The 16,344-nt window shown below is 37.4% G+C and overlaps 1 protein-coding gene across 2 annotated transcripts in view; it reads left to right on the top strand.

Annotated features, from left to right (window-relative positions):
* Nucleotides 1-16,344, top strand: part of MAP3K13 (mitogen-activated protein kinase kinase kinase 13) — a 156,637-nt gene that overhangs the window by 15,288 nt on the left and 125,005 nt on the right. Inside the window, exon 1 of one of the 2 annotated variants that reach the window (XM_070372128.1) lies at nucleotides 15,947-16,140. The exons of the other annotated variant lie outside the window; for it this stretch is intronic. The gene's annotated coding sequence lies outside the window, so the exon portion shown is untranslated. Of the gene's footprint in view, nucleotides 1-15,946; nucleotides 16,141-16,344 lie in introns of those variants that run through there. 2 annotated transcript variants of the gene reach the window in all.

The following is a 16,344-nucleotide window of genomic DNA, read 5'->3' as shown; positions in this document are numbered from 1 at the left end:
CCATCTGCAGTGATTTTGGAGCCCAAGAAAATAAAGTCTGTCACTGTTTTCATTGTTTCCCCATCTATTTGCCATCAATAGGTTAGAACTAAGTAAGTTACTCTTGAATGGGTAACGTAAATATAGTCAATAAGTAGTAGTATTTTTTTCCTAAACCTGCCATAGCATGTAAAAATAGATGTATATAAAATGGTAGCTAATTTACTGGGAGAAAATAAGAGTGAACATATAAATAAAAAATCACCGAAGAAAGCTCAAGAAGAAAAGATTGACTTCCAAAATTTTATGTGCTACAATGTAGTTGCCCTTGAAACCATGTGGTATTAGTACAGATAGGTCAGAATATAAGGAGCAAGACTGAAAACCAAAATTAGGCACATCAGCATTAAGAGGATTATTTTGAAACACAAAAACCTAACCTGTGAATCAGAAATTAGCATGGATCCAATTCAGAAGAAAAAGCACTAGTATATGTACTGCACGTGCATATATAGAATGAAGACAAAGATGGAAACAAATACCAAGATAAAGATTTGTGAAATCAAGTTGTTTAGAGATTGTTTAATAAGCATGGACTATTAAAGTGATAACATTTTCTTAGTATACCTAACGTATGCCAAAATTAAAAGTATTAATAAACAGAGCAAATAACACAAAGTGCTTTCTGGACATGGTTTTAGATATTTTAAAAAATCATTTGCAATTACATGTGGAAATTAAATAAAAATCTTTTAAATCTAAAGTTCATATTAAACTATGGGAGGAGAATTTTGCTTCTGTTTAAGACGTAGAAAGTTGCAAAGAGAACATTTCTCTCACTCCTAACATTAGAAAAACCTGATAATCCACAAAGACATGACTTTTCTTGAGTCCATGAGAGAGTTGGGTTCACAAGGCAGTCAGGTAAACTGAAATTCCAAAGACAAGCCCTTCTGAGAAGAGATGGGGCACGGAACTGTTTTTACCTTTGGCAGAGCATGGGAGGAAGCAGTGACCAGCATAAAAGGGTGGTTGCTAAAGAAAAAGTTAAAATTTTAACGAATTCTTGATGTCTGAATATGGGGCTAGAATAACAGTCTAGAATAACTGGGAGCCCCAGACACAAGGCAGTCTGCACTCACTCAAGCTCTTCTCTACAGATCCCTGTGTTAATTTCCTAGGGCTGCCAAAACACAAGTGCCACAAACCAGAATAAGCTAAAACACCAGCAATTCTATCATAGTTCTGGATGCAAGAAGTCCAAAATCGAGGAGTTGGCTGTGCTGTCTGTCTCTCGGAAGATTGTAGGAAAGAATCTACTCCATGCCTTTCTCTCTCTCTCCTTTTAAAAATTGATATTGGATAGTTTTTATTATTTTTCATTTTTGTTTTATGTTGGAGTATAGTTTATCTCCCTGCATTTCTCCTAACTTCTGGCATTTGCTGACAGTTCTCAGTATTGCTTGCTTTGTGACAGCATAGCTCTAATCTCTGCCTTCATCTTCACGTGATTGCCTTCTTCATGTGTGTGTGTCTGTGTCTCTGTTGCGCCTTCCCAATGTCTTAACCATTTAAGTGTACAGTAGTGTTACCTTTATGCACACTGTACAGCATATAAGTTTTGCCACGTTGTGTTCTCATTTAATTTGTCTCAAGATATTTCCTAATTTCCCATGTGTTTTCTTCCTTGGTGCGTTGGCAGTTCATAATGTGTTTAATTTCCACATATTTATGCATTTTCCCATTTGTGTTCTTCGGCTCCTGAAGTTGTTCTTTTTTTTATACTTTATCTTTGCTGATGGTCTTGTTTTGTTCATGCATCATTTCCCTGATTTTCTTTAGTTGTCTGTGTTCTTTGTAGCACATTGAGCATCTTCAAGATGATTGTTTTCATTCTTTGTCAGGTAATTCATGAACCTCCATTTCTTCAGGGTCAGTTTCTGGAGATTTATTTTGTTCCTTTGGTTGAGCCATGTTTCCTCCTTTCTTACTATGCCTTCTTGTTTTCTGCTGGAATTCGCACATTAAAAAAAAACTGCTACCTCTCCCAGTTCTAGGGACTGGCTTCATAAGGGGAAGACCGTCACCAGTCAGCTCTACTGAAAATTCTGGGAGCCTCTCAAGCCTTGTGTGAAAATGCATCTTCTCTGAGCTTGTATGAATTGTATTGTAAGATCTTACGGAAAAACCCAAATGAACTTTGACCAAACAAGTATCAGTTCAGTTCAGTTGCTCAGTCGTGTACGACTCTTTGCGACCCCATGAATCGCAGCACGCCAGGCCTCCCTGTCCATCACCAACTCCTGCAGTTCACTCAGACTCACATCCGTTGAGTCGGTAATGCCATCCAGCCATCTCATCCTCTGTTGTCCCCTTCTCCTCCTGCCCCCAATCCCTCCCAGCATCAGAGTCTTTTCCAATGAGTCAACTCTTTCCATGAGGTGGCCAAAGTACTGGAGTTTCAGCTTTAGCATCATTCCTTCCAAAGAAATCCGAGGGCTGATCTCCTTCCCAATTAGTTTATTTTTCAGGCGTTTGTAATCTTTTGCTCCCTCTGGTGTTGATCTATAGTATTGCTGGTTTTCTGGTTCTAGAACCAGTCTGCGAGCTCTCTTCTGTTGTCAGCGGGACTTGACTTCCTAGGAGTTGAGTCAGAGGTGTTTCGAGTTAACCAATTTTGTGTCTCAAAACTATGTCTCTAAAGAACTCAAAAGAGTGGAATTTTGATCTGAGTAGTACCTTAGGACTTTCTCCTACTTTAGAATGACTTTTCTGGGGAATATTCCTAGTAGTACTCGTTGTTGCTTCCATTCTTTGAGAATGTCAGTCTTGCAGTCCCATGCATCTGCTGTCATTCCCTGAGACATCTTTGCTCATTTTCTTGCCAGCCCAGGAAGGTCTTCAAGACTTCACATTCTCTTTAGTTATTGTTTGACTCTCCTTTCCTTCTCATTCAGCTGTTTTCAAAGAGTTTCTGTGCTTTTTTGGTTGAAATTAAGAGAAAGAAGAAAGGATGGGGGGGAGAGAGTCAGACACATTTTTTAAAAATATGGTGGTTCTATGTATTTGCTGAAATTATTAAAATATTAATTGCATCACTGTTTTAAAAGAAAAAGAACAGTCTGAAGTTCTATTAAGAAAATGGATGAATGAACCTCAGTTCATTCATTGTAATAAATTTCATCAGTGCATTATAGAGCTTTTATCAACATGGATCAATCTCAAAAAAAGCTGTGTAAAATAAGTTTTGGAAGGATCTTACGAATTTTCATAAAGATGAAAAATAGTACAGTCGACCTCTTAAATAACATGAGGACTAAGGACACTGACCCTTACACAGTCAAAAATCCACATATAACTTTTGACACCTCTGAAATTTAACTACTAATAGCTTATTGTTGACAGGAAGCCTCACCTATAACATAAACAGTCAATTTATATGTATTTTGTATGTTATATGTATTATATGTTGTATTCTTTTTAATTGGAGGTTAATTACTTTACAATATTATAGTGGCTTTCACCATACATCAATACAAATCAGCCACGGGTTATTCTTATAGTAAAATAAGCTAGAGAAAAGAAAATAGTATTAAGGAAATCATAAGGAAGAGAAACTATAGGTACAGTTGTTTAGTCGCTAAGTCATATGCAACTCTTTGCAATCCCACGAACTGTAGCCCACCAGGCTCTTTCTGTACATGGGATTTCCCAGACAAGAATACTAGAGTGGGTTGTCATTTCTTTCTCTAGCAGGTACAGTGCTGTGTGCTTAGTGGCTCAGGCACGTCTGACTCTTTGCGACCCCGTGGACTGTAGCCCACCAGGCTCCTCTTATCTGTGGGGATTCTCCAGGCAAGAATACTGGAGTGGATTGCCATGCCCTCCTCAAGGGGATCCTCCCAACCCAGGTCTCATACCCAGGTCTCCTGCATTGCAGGCAGATTCTTTTCCATCTGAGCCACCAGGGAAGCCCAATAGGTACAGTACTATACCATATTTATCAATACCATATGTTTACATCTGTTTACAAGATGAGCCATCTGTCAGTACCTACATCAATATTGTGTTATGTGATACAAAACATGGTAGATGTTATCCATGTTACTAACACTGGACATCAAAAATGAAAAAATAATGAGATAATGTGAAAAAGAAATTCATATTTATACAGATATAACAATTGATACAGATTTATACAGACATAACATTGATAATGAAGAAGTAGCAGTATGACTGCTTTATGGAAGCCGAATGTATCAGTATGATTGCTTCATGTTAGCTCAGCCTATACACTAATGAGTGAATCATTATAAAATTTTCATGGCATAGATATTACTATATTATTCATAATGCAATATTAGAAACACTTAAAAAGCCTTATCTATGATAATAAGCTATTTCTCCATTTAGAAAGGCATAGTGTATGGTAATGTAATTCTCTGAAAGCAGTTATAAAACAGAAAATGAACACATTATTTTTATATTAAATATCACTTACCTTATGCCCATGTTAGGATAGACTAGTATCTATGTGTACTTTTATGCATTCATGACATAACTTTTTCTTAAGTTTTTCAATATTTCTAGGCTATCTGGTTCATCTGAGTTTTTTCAAATTGTCACAAATTTCCAATTATTTTTCCAGTGTATTTACTGAAAAAATCCATGTGTGAGTGGACCCACACAGTTCAAACCTGTGTTGTTCAAGGGCCCACTGTACTTTTGGGGGGATGATGAACACTATATTCAGAATAGTGATTTAAGTGTTAGAGAGAAGTATGTGAATTTGCAAGAGTACCAAGAGTGTTGAAAATTTGTCTATTTTGGAAATTATCTGACAGAATTCTGGAAAGATGAGATAGTGGTGGGAAAGGGGTGAGTTTTAAAGTTAACTTGTGGATTAAAATTGGAAAGCTCTTTGGACTCTTAGGCAGCTCTGGAGGCTGGTTGGCTACTTTCTCTACTTGTCTCCCATGGCCTCTGGATTCTAACCGAGGAATGATCTTACTGAGTCTGTTAGTCACGGTGTGATAGGGAATCCTGCCACGGTAATACCCCTGTTTCAAGCATGGGTCCCTGGGTTAGGACAGCAGGATATGTTCACACAAAATACTGTTTCTCAGAAAGGGGCAGTGGAGTGCAGCAATTCTAAGAGATGAAGACACAGTCCTCCACCTACTGCAGTTTGCCCTTTCTCAGCTTCCTGTGCATCTCTGTCACTGTACTGTCACATGGCACAGTAATTGATACATATCTGCCTGTCTTACTAGATTGTTAGTTCTTCAAGCACTCATTCTTAAGTACACGGTAGGTGCCTAATGAATGTTTGTGGAATGAATGCAAATGAGCATACTCTTCCAAGAGATATAATACAATTAGTAAAAACATGTAGGTATACCTTGGTATGTGAAAGTGAAAAGTGAAAGTTACTCAGTCGTGTCCGACTCTTTGTGACCCCATGGGACTTTACAGTCCATGGAATTCTCCAGGCCAGAATACTGGAGTGGGTAGCCTTTCCCTTCTCCAGGGGATCTTCCCAACCCAGGGGTCGAACCCAGGTCTCCCGCATTGCAGGTGGATTTTTTACCAGCTGAGCCAAAGGGAAGCCCAAGAACATTGGAGTGGGTAGCCTATCCCTTCTCCAGGGGATCTTCCTGACCCAGGAATCAAACTGGGTTCTCCTGCATTGCAGGCAGATTCTTTACCAACTGAGCTATTAGGGAAGCCCGGGTGTATGAAATATGTAGCCAAATGGGATCTTTTTTCATAACTGATGTATATGTTACACATTAGAACGATTCTTAAACATTAGAATCATCCTGGAGGAGTAATTTAACAAAAAACAGATTGTGTGTGTATATGCATGCACGCATTTTAACAAAAACACAGACTGCTAGGCCCTAACCTCGAGTGTCTAATTCAGTAGGTCTGGGTGGGGCCTGAGAATTTACATTTCTAACAAGTACTCAGGTGGTACTGATGCTGCTGGTCCAGAGACCGTAAGTTGAGAATCATGGCATTAGAAAAATCCTGGGAAAAGAATATGGAGATGCACAATGAAAACAGCAAAATCACATATCTCTTTCCTCTAAGTATCACTCCTTTTGGAAATGCCTCCTAAAGAAATTGAAAAAAAAAAGAGCAAAAGCAAATTATTATAACAAACAAATTTTGCTACCGTGCTGTATTGCAAGTGGACTATTAACCACCATTGCTTCCAGGTCCTACTTTATAAAGTGGGGATAACAGTATATTTTTAAATTGGAAATATCTCACAGGGTTATTGTGAAGATTAAGTTTTCAGAACAACGTCTGACTTAATACATATTAGCTATTCTTATATTTTTGGTTAATAAGTTGCAAAATTAACCATAGAGAAGAAAAGAGAAAGAGAGAGGTCTGAGCAGAAGATATCAGTATACGAGTCAATAGGATATAAGAAGTCAGTAAGAGAAAATGTTAGTCATTCAGTTGTGTCCAACTCTTTACAACCCCATGGACTGTAGCCCACCAGGTTCCTCTGTTCATGGAAAGAGGAAGAATACTGGAGCGGGTTGCCATTCCCTTCTTCAGGGGGTCTTCCTGACTCAGGGATTGAACCTGGGTCTCCCACATTACAGGCAGATTCTTTACCATCTGAGCCCCTAGGGAAGCCCTACTAAGAGAAAACCCTGAACAAAAAAGGCACAAGATATTTTTCCTTTACACATGAAAATGAAATTGTACCTTAGAAGCTAAAAGACCTCTTGACTTTGCATTTGAGAGTTTACTGTTTGGGAACTCTATTCATTATGCAGTAATGGCCTATGTGGGAGAAGAATCTTAAGAGTAGATATATACAAATAATATCGTCAAAAGTTTTTTTTTTTTTTTTTCCTTTTTACTAACTAGATGAGGATTATGAGGTAGAAACAGAAGAGAGAAGTGCTTGGAAGAAAGCAATTTGATTATCTAGTTTTTCCTTCCTCCCTGCCACCAGCCTGTACACTTTTATTCCAGCTTCATTTCAAAAATCAGGTTGCAGTTGTACATGAAATTATTATCCCATTTACTGTGCCTTCCTAAATTGGAGGCTGTAGGGACTGGGAACATAGTGAGCTGTAATTATTGTGATGTCATGCTAATGGTTTAAAATTTTTCTTTAAAAAATATTTTATATTCTTTAGATAGTACTGAAGCCATTCCAGCCACTATTATAAAATAGTGCTGAGATATTCTAGGAAAAATATCAAGGAGCAGCCCTCCCTTTGCTGAACTTGCCCTGATACTCTTTCCCCATTCACTCTTGTGAACCAATTCAACTCAACGTCTGAAATACAAATATATTCTGTTGAAACTGAGATTATGAAATGTTTGATTTTTTTTTTCCTGTGCTGTAAACAGCACTTGAGAGCAAGGTAGATGACTGGGCTCAAATTCCAGAGCATACTTATCGTGCTTTCACCCTCTGAAAATTAGGGAGAGAAGTGCCCAGGGTGAAACTAGGGGTGTGGCCTAGACTGGGGAGATACTTCGTTTCCATTCCACATAATTCCCACTATTGCTTATACTCTGTATTGATTTTCTGTGGCTCAGGGTTGGTTTCCGGACTGCCTCACACTTGAAAGGACAGGTTTTGCCATAAGCCTTTAAACAGTAAATCTGAAATAACTTCCTCTCGGTGAAAATAGGTATTTTAGAAAATCTGCAATAAAGCAGAAAGAATACGTGCTTTATTATTATGCAGGTAGTTATGCTAATGTAACAGGAATTAAATGTGTGGACTAAGATTCTCACTTCAGCATTATATATTGACATACTTAGAAATTGGGCTTTGATAGCTTGGAGCTATACAGGGTGAATTTCTTGCACTGGGTGAATATGTGCAGTTTTTCTGTGTCTAATTGACCGTATAAATATATACTGTCAAATACAGTTAAATTTTATCTTTTCTTAAAAGGTCCAAGGGAAAAAAGCATTTCATTTTGTGTAAAGTTTATTGATTCATCAGCAATAAACATCTGAGTTCAAGGTACAGAGACAGACACCCCTTGGCATGCCATGATAATGTGTCATGTGAAAGTAGTTTCTGTTTGCAATTTCCCGATAGATACTCCAGAACTGACAGGGGAATTCCAGCAAGGTCAGTCACCTACTCAGATTTTAAAGAAAGAAAAACAGCAAAGGAGAAAAAAAAAGCCTTCGTGTAAACATTAACCTATTTGCTTTTAAGTAGCTCTCTCTTTTCTTTTTTAAATATTGAAAGGAGAGCTCAAACTGGGTTTCCTTTATATTCCAAATCAAAAATAATAAATTTAGTTAACTTGGAAGTTAAGTTTATATCTCTGTGGTCTATGATAGCTCTTCTGCATTGGCAAAATATCCAGTGCTTAGGAAAATAGCTTCCCAGTGTCTAGCTCTTAAAACACAAAAAGACAGAGTAGAGGCAGGAATTCTTAAACTGTTTTCATTACGTTTTCTTTGATAGTTATTATCAGATGAAACAGATCTAGTTCTTGCTCTTGAGGCTTAATAACCTGCCCTTAAGTGACACTGAGAAACAGGCATTTGACTAAGCAAACATGGCTGGATGTACATGATGAATTAAAGTATTGTCAGTCCATAAATGTCTTTTGTGTGGCCTAAATACACAATGAAATGTGGACTGTTTAGAAAATAGCAAGAAGAGTTATTCATCCATAGGCTGGCAGTTTATTCAGTCCTGATTCTTTAAATCTGTGTTTTATTTAATGTTAACATTTGCATAATGATAGCATATTGAATTTAGTCTTAACTTTTTGTTATTGTATAGCTTACAAATTTTTCCTGTTGCAAACTGTGTGTGCGTTTGTAGGGAAAGGTTCAGTGTCTGACCTGTGGTGTTCTGTCTAGTTTGATGCTTTCTGTCCCTCCTGTTCCATGCACCTCATACTGTTGCAGAGATCACAGATGATCTGCTATCTACTGCTGGACACAGTAGGGCTTTTATATTCTTATATCTGTAACGCTTATTGAATAACTATATACGGAACATATGTGTCCCTACCTCCCGGTTTTATAAAAGCAATATGACCATTATTCTCTAATATCTCCTGTGCAGTCCTCTGTGATCCCAAGCTTTTCATCCTCCCTCTGAGGTAACCAACGTTCTGATTTTTTTTTTGGCTGTAATCTGCAACTTGTGGAATCTCAGTTCCCCAACCAGAGGTGGAAACTGTGCCCCTGCAATAGAAACACAGTGTCCTTCCAGAGAATTTTGTGTTAATAATTTTCTTGTCCTTTTTCAATGGTTTTATCACATATCTGTGTATCATTAAACTGTTTATTAGTTTTACTTGTTCTTGAGTTTTATAAAAATAGAATTATATTGTATGTATTTTTCTGGGACTTAACTTTTTTTCTGTTCAGTGTTACAGTCTTAGATCTATCCATGTCAATGCGTATAGTTGTTGCTCATTAGTTTTCACTGCTGTATAACTTTGCATCATATGAGTGTTCCAGAATTTATTGGCAGAGGAGTTGATTGATGAACATGTGAGATAGTCCCATTTTTAGTTATTATGAACATTGCTCCTATATGTGTACATATTCCTGACTATACATCTGCCACATACAGGTAAGAACTTCTCAGTGTTTCCCAACCCTTTTCATGCCATAGCACACATGGAAAATTATAGATAATATTTGTACAAAGCTTTCCATTACAGGAATGAAGCTGTGTCTCTGGCCTGGGGGCTTCTTCTTGGCTGAAGGGTTGAGGAGATCCATATCTGGGCACCCCTGTGAGATCCACCCCTGGGCACCCTCCATTTGTTGCCCACCAGGGTGCCATGGAACAGCAGTTAGGAAGCTGGGTTAAGGTGTGTACCTGGGAGTTAAATTGCTGGTTGTAGGAACATGCTTCTTCATCTTTTCTAGATCATAACAAATTGCTTGGTGACACTAGTAATTCCATTTAACTGGTATCCAAAGTGCTTGTATCAATTCTCATTCCTTGAATATATATTTAGGACAGAAAGGGAATCGCTGAGAATTCTACCATTTTCATGATAATTAAGGTCAAGTAGGAAAACAAAATAATGTATTATTCCGTAGGATATCATTTCAGATTTCCTTTCTCAGAACATGAGAATGTCAGCATTTTTTTTAAGAAGTGACAGCAGAGAGTTATAGGAAGTAGATGATGTTAAGAAGTGACAACATGCCTCTAACAGTCCAGGCTGAATGAAATATGTGTGAAAGCTATAATTTTGTCTTTCAGATTCAGTGCTACATTAACTTTTTGTTTCTTAGCCTCAAGAGGTACTTTCAGACAAGGTATACAAGGTGGAGTAGTGAAAGCTATTTGCTCTGTTGGTAACTGGTATTGGGTTGGCCAAAAAGTTTGTTCAGGCTTTTCAATACCATCTTACAAAAACCCAAACGAACTTTTTGGCTAACCCTATAGTTTAGAGATTCAACCATTTAGAAAAGAAGCTGGTTTAACTATTCTTAAAATTGATTTTCTTTCAAATCGTAAAAAATCCCTAAGTATCAGAATTACAGTAGGGTAGTAAATGTTGATATTAATTTCTTCCTTCAGATGACATTAGACTAGATAGTTGATTTTTTTTTTTTTAATTACTAATCGTACATAGTTTGCCATGACATTTTCAAGAAGCGCCTGTATATCACCTACACTGTTACTGCTCTAATGGTTTTCTCACACAAAAGATTTAAAAGAAATCTTTACTTGGTGGAAGCATTGCCTTGTGGTTTGTGGACCAAGACTGTTTAAAATTAGATGGAAAATATCAGAGCAAAGCTTTCAAATATATATTTAAAGCGTCTGCCTACAATGCAAGTGACCCGGGTTCGATCCCTGGGTCGGGAAGATCCTCTGGAGAAGGAAATGGCAACCCACTCCAGTACTCTTGCCTGGAAAATCCCATGGATGGAGGAGTCCGGTAGGCTACAGTCCATGGGTCGCAAAGAGTCGGACACGACTTAGTGATTTCACTTCACTTCAATGCCAAAGTAGTATGTTAATTTACTTGGCAGCAAATTACATACGAAAACTACACTTGCATTTTACCAATAGACCATGCACTACACATCAGCCAAGATTTCAGCTGTTTTGTTATAAATTAGAATTTGAAGCATAGTCACCAATTCTTGCATTAACATCATGTTTACAGTATATGTTTGTATGTGTATGCTTATATATATACATTTATGCATGTGTATATGCACACAGACCACACATACATACATATTTACCCTATGTATATATGTCTGTATATATTTACACACATATATATGTATATGGTATTTGTTGGTACTTAGTATATATTCATCATTCTCAAATAGCATTGATAAAGCATCTAAGTATAGTTGACAATGTGACTTCCTTCTCAGAATGTAGCCAAGCTTACCTATAAACATAAAAGATAAATAATATATGTTACATGAATAGAAATACCAAATAATGGCAAATATAATAAATCCAATATTTTGTTCATTATTTTTCTTCTTTGAATGTGAAATGTTTATTGTAATTTGCCATGTGGGGCCATAGTTCACTGAGTTATTTTTAAAATTATGGTTATCTTGAGTTTTAGTAGCAAGACCACATTTCAGGATAGCTGACCATTATATAGGTGCTTCTCAAATTTCTGCCCAAGTACCCCTTTATGGAAGGGGTGAGTGTATTTGTAGCCCTAAAAGAAGAAGGTGACTCCCATGCTTGAAATTTTAGGAACTGTTTGAATTTTAGAAACATAAGCAAATTTTGCATTCTTCTCTCCTGTTTGTATATTTTCCTCCAATGAAGCTGATTCTACAAAACAATCTATGCCGTAGCTTCGTATACCCAGTTTGAGAAGCATGATAATAAATGGAATCCCATTTCTTGAAGGCCTTTGACTCAGAATTGCTCTCTTCTAAGAAAACTTCGATTTCTGTGATCTGGGTTCCATTTAGGCTTCTCTGAAAGTGAAAAGGTCTCCTGAGTGACCTCCTTTGCCATCAGTTCTCTCTCTTTAACCCGTCGTGTTGTGGTCTTTTGTATATCCTCATTTCTTGTACAGTACATTTGATGGAATACTTCTTTGATCTTTTATCTTCGTTTCCCAGAAGTTACCTCACCATGCTTGTTCTCAAAAGCCTCTGTCCGTTCCTTCCCTGTCTTCTTTGCTTCTATGCTCTTTCCCCAATTGTGTTTCTGTTCTGCGGCTCACCTTTGGCCTCTCCTTCCTCACTCTATCACCTCTCTCAGCTATCCCAGTCTGTCCTCTCCCCTGAACTCTCATCCTCTGATATTCAGAGGCCTTTTGGACAATCGAACTAAAACATTTAGGGTCACTCTCACATCCCCAGTGCCTTGCATAGTGCCTGGCGTAGTAAGTACCAACAAATATTTGCTGAATAAATTAATTACATGCATCTCATTCCCCTTCAAACCAGCTTCCTTTTCCAATTTTCATCTTTTGTCCCTAGTTTCATTATTCTTATCTCTCTCCACTACTGCAAATATTTGATTTTTTTTCTTCTGAAATATATCTATGTTAGTTCTTTTCATTGTGTTTTCATGACTTTTACCCTCAGGCAGGCCTTCATCACCTCATGCCAGGATTACTCCCACAGTTTCGCATCTGGCCTCTTTGCTTCTAATCTGTCCTCTGTCCAAGCCATTTCTACCATAGCTGCCCTATTAACTTGTTAAATGTTTCTTGTTTTAATAAACTTTTTATTTAGGGAGTAGTTTTAGATTTACAGAAAAGTTGGAAAAATAGTACCTTCACCTAGTTTCTCAGATGGTAACATCTTATGTAACCATGGCTCATTTGTCAAAATTAAGAAATTAACAGGGGTACGTGACTATAACTAGAATCCAGACTTTATTTGTTTTTTGCCAGATTTTTTACCACTCTACTTTTTCTTTTCCAGGATGCCATATTGCCACTTAGCATATCTATATTTTTAAGTAGGTAACATCGGCTTGGGTAAAAATTCAGAAAGGACAAAAGGATGCATAAGTCTCCTTCCCACCTTTGAACCATAGCTTACCAGCCCCTTCCCTAGAGAGAACCCACTGTTTCTGGATTCTTGGATGTTCTTCCACAGAGATTTTCAGTGTATTCTGTTTGTCTCTCTCTGTCAAACATACACACGCAAATAGTTGCATCCTACATATAGTGCTCTGTACTGTACCTTTTTAAACTTAATACAGCTTGATCATTCTTTATCAGCAACATAAATATGCCTTGTTTTCTTATTCTACTGGGTATCTGCACTATAATTTACCAGTTCCCTTCTCATTAGCATCTTTAACTTTTGCAAACAGTGCTGCAGTGAATATTTATGGACACGTTATCATTTTATATATGTATTTTTTTAGTTATTGTTCTGTCAGAGGGGATATGTATTCATAATTTGATTGCCAATTTGCTTTTCAGTGGTTTTACCAATTTATCCTCCATTATTTACCCATAACTTCACCAACACTGTGCCTTATGTGACTTTGAATTTTGCCAGTTTGATAGGTTAAGATGTCATTGTATTTTGAACTGTGTTTCTCTTTTAATGAATGAGGTAGAGAGTCTTTCTATATATTTAAGAGCCATTTATATTTCTTCTTTTGTGAACTGTTCATATAACTTTGCTCATTTTTCAATTTGATTATTAATGTACTCATAATTTTATTTTCCTTCTTTAAAATATTTCAGTTTTACCTATTTTCTAATATATTAAGTGTAAATCCTAGTTCCCTTTTCAAGACTTTACATCATATGTCTCAACCCTAGTTTCACACTACCTTCCAACAATCACTACTGCTCTGACGAGTCTGGGTTTTATACTCTTACAAGGGCACACAGTCCTCACCCCAGCCTTCTTTCATAGTGGCCCCCATCTCCTCCCTCCACTATGTCTTCGAGACAGAGATTGTTTTCACTTCCTACAACTGGGAAAACTTCCTTTTAATTTCAAGTAGACTTCTGGAAAGAATAATTAATTGATAGTTTGTAAACTCTTATAAAAGAAAATGACAATCACTGAGACAGCACTGAAAAACAGAACAACTGCTGACATCAAACTAACCGCATCTCCATTTCCAGAAGCGTTCTAGTGGATTGGTATGCTGTAGACACACCTTTATTTATTAAGGCATTGATTTTATCCTTCTGATATGCTTGAGAAGTTAAAAACAGTATAGGCTACATGAAAGTAAGTGTTTTTATAGCTGATCAGACTTGTGTACCCAGAGAGTATTGATTTATGGACCAAGGTCAAATTGAAGATCTCTAATAACAGGACTCTGTTCTCTGTTTCAGAATTCTGTTCTTGATCTTGATTACTCAGTGTTTATTTATTGATAACTTGGTAAATACATGGAGATGAAGCCAGTGCAGTTAGGGTTAAAAAGATATTTCTGATGACAGAGTACAGAGGCATGATTCAAAATTACCTTAATATTAGAAGGATGGGCTAAGGGGGGGAGGATGGGGTGAACGGATACTTATGGAGTTTGGGATGGACCTGTACACACTGCTATATTTAAAATGGATAACCAACAAAGACTTATTGTATAGCACATGGAACTCTGCTCAGTGTTATATGGCAGCCTGGATGGAAGGGGAGTTTGGGGGAGAATGGACACATGTATATGTATGGCTGAGTCCCTTCACTGTTCACCTGAAGCTATCACAACATTGTTAATTGGCTATACCTCAATACAAAATAAAAAGTTATAAAGAAAAAAAAAGCAAGCTACCAAGTTTGTCAGATTTTTAAAAACAAAGTTTTAAGTATTTTTTTTTTCTTCATCAGACTTCATTTGGCATATTCTATCAGTTTGGGGTTTATGTTTTCAAAAAGACATTTTGAAATTAAATTACCTATATTTCTATTGCTGCCATAAAAAGTGGTCACAAGCTTAGTGGTTTAAAACAACACAAATTTATTATCTAACAGTTCTGTAAGTCAAAAATCCAATGTGGGTCTCGTGAGGCTAAAACCAAAGTTTTTTCAGGCCATGTCCCTTTCCAGAGGCTCTAGGGAGGAATGTGTTTCCTCTGGCCATTTCCAGCTTCTATCAGCCCCCTTCCTCCTCCTTAAGCCAGCGAGAGCAAGTCAAGCCCTCACATTGCCTCTCTCTTACCAAAGCTGGGAAAAATTGGACATATCCAGATAATCTCCCTGTCTCTTAACCTTAACTGCATCTACAGAGTCCCTTGGCTGTGTAAGGTAACAGATTCCAGTGATTAGGGAATGAACATCTGTGGAGGAGGTCATTATTCTGCCTGCCACAGTGCTTATTGCAGAGGATCACCAAGATAGTGAAGGGGCCAAATTAGGAACAAGAATCAGACTAAGAAGAATTGAAGATGATTCCAAATATATTGCTTAGGAGAGAATAAGATAATGTTTATAAAGTGATTAGTGTAGTTAAATACATAGTAAATGGTTTTTGCTCCAAAGGCTAATGCTACAAATTATAGAAATATAGTAGCTCAGAGGGAAAGAAGCTTAGGGATGTGGAAAGGGATGATGCAGCATAATATTTTATCTTGTGAAGAGCAGAATTTGGCAGGGACGGGGGGGTCTTAAGTTCTCACTTTACATTAGATCAGCAAGTGGTTTCAATGTCAGAAAGCACTACGTTTAATAAGAACTCTGCATTGTTTCCCAACTAGTGAAAGAGCTGGGGCGAATGGAGGTGACGGGGAACTATAATAGAAAAGCAACTTTCTGGCCTCTTTCTGCCATGATTATACCATGTATGCACTCTGAGGAGGTGGGAGAACTTTTATGAAGCAAGATTTTTGAATCCCAGAGGATTATTGTGTTGGTTGGTTGGTTTGGTTTTTCTAGGAACATAGGGAAATTCCCTCTGAAACCAAAACCCAGCCATCAGAGATTAGGAGACTCTTCAGGCTTTCTCTGTAATCTTCCATAAATGTGCCTCTTTAAACATGTCCAGGTAAACCTCTGAGAAGTTGCTGATAGGTGGTTATCAAGCAGAAGTTTAATGAACAAACCCTCCCACCTTGTTGGGTGGTAGCTTCCAAGGCCATGGTAAATGTGTATCAGTGAACCTGATCCAGAACCAGCCAGGAAGGGAACAAAGTTTAGTCTGTGAGGAAGCAGGCAGCTGCTGGTAGTTTCATGCTGTCTGATCCGACTTCAGGTTGCTGCAGTGTAAGTACTTTTTTTTTAAATATTTTGATATTTGAATATGAAAGCGTGGTGGAAACAATTTCTAAGATTAAATTAAGGTACTAAATCTTGTATACTAGACCTACTTGCAAGAAAGTTTCAGCATTTCACAATAGTTTTATTTTTTTTTTAAGAAAAGGGAAGTCCTAAAGTCTTTCAGCAAGTATTCTGCTAACACAGGTCCTC

This window comes from Bos mutus, chromosome 1, assembly GCF_027580195.1.
Source record: "Bos mutus isolate GX-2022 chromosome 1, NWIPB_WYAK_1.1, whole genome shotgun sequence".
NCBI lineage: Eukaryota > Metazoa > Chordata > Mammalia > Artiodactyla > Bovidae > Bos > Bos mutus.
This window is presented reverse-complemented; position numbering and strand designations above follow the sequence as displayed.